Source organism: Myotis davidii, unplaced genomic scaffold (assembly GCF_000327345.1).
Source record: "Myotis davidii unplaced genomic scaffold, ASM32734v1 scaffold233, whole genome shotgun sequence".
Classification (NCBI taxonomy): Eukaryota; Metazoa; Chordata; class Mammalia; order Chiroptera; family Vespertilionidae; genus Myotis; species Myotis davidii.
This window is the reverse complement of record NW_006285917.1, coordinates 1319671-1321003: the sequence shown is the minus strand read 5'-3', so window position 1 is coordinate 1321003 and position 1333 is coordinate 1319671.

The following is a 1333-nucleotide window of genomic DNA, read 5'->3' as shown; positions in this document are numbered from 1 at the left end:
GCTGCCTCCTGCACAACCCCTACTGGGGATTGACACTGTAACCCGGGCATGTGCTCTTGACCAGAATCAAACCCAGAACCTTTCAGTCCTCAGGCTGATGCTCTGTCCACTGAGCCAAACCAGCTAGGGCGGGACAGAGAAATTTTTGAGGCACAGTCCTCACTCCCAAGAACTGCTCATCTCCCTCTAACCGGTTTGGCTCAGTGGATGCAGTGAACCTTCCTAATGCCGAGGCCCTTTAATACAGTTCCTCATGTGGTGGTGACCCCCAACCATAAAATTATTTTCATTGCTACTTCATAACTGTAATTTTTCTACTGTTATAAATCGTAATGTAAATATCTGATATGCAGGATGTATTTTCATTGTTGTGACCCACAGGTTGAGAACCGCTGGAGAGCATTGGCTTGCAAACTGAAGGGTCCCAGGTTCAATTCCGGTCAAGGGCACATGCCAGGGTTGTGGGTTGGATCCCCAGTAGGGGATGTGCAGGGGGCAGCAGCGGATAGGTGATTCTCTTTCATCATTGATGTTTCTATCTCTCCATCTCCCTTCTTTGAAATCAATAAAAAAATATTTTTTTTAAATAGCACTGCTCATCTCATGGGAGGCTCTAGTGCGCATTATAGTTTAGCATTTTTAGCTTCTGTGTCTGCTACTCCTTTCTACCAAGAGTTATTCCCAGGTCAGAAAACAAGGACTCTAGAATGTTAATGGCCATAGGACTCATCTGAGGATCTTGCTAAAATGCAGATTCTGAGTGGACCTCTGAAGCTAAATTTCCAAAAAAGCTCCCCGGTGATACTGCACAGAACCACTTTGCTAGATCCGCTCCCTGTAGCCTGGGAAGTCACCGAAGGCTTCTAGAGCATAAAGCAAAAACCCTTTGGGGAGCTAGTTGGGAAAGCTCTCCTTGGGCGGGGGAAGCAGGACAGACTCTGACAGATTAGTGGAAAGCGCTGAGAACCCACCGCAAAGATTTTGTTTTACCTCAGGCGTGGCACCATCTAACCCGAAGATATACCCCCAAGAAATGACTGGCCTCGGCCTGCAACTTCCACCTCCCTTGGACGAAGCCTGATTTCCACCAACAGGTTGCGTTGTCGTTATTGGATGGGTGCTTGCCTCTCAACCCGTGATGGGCACTGGCAGGAGGAACTGTGCTTTGTGCATTCACCTCCCGCCGCCGCCTTCCCCATGCTCCTTATTTAATGTTGGCAGAACGGTTTTCACAACTTGCAGATTCGAGGGAGACGGTAGCCCAGGCCTCGCGCGCTCCCCGCGGACCTCACCAGGGGGCGCGACGGCCCCGGCGACACAGCGCCTGTGACCC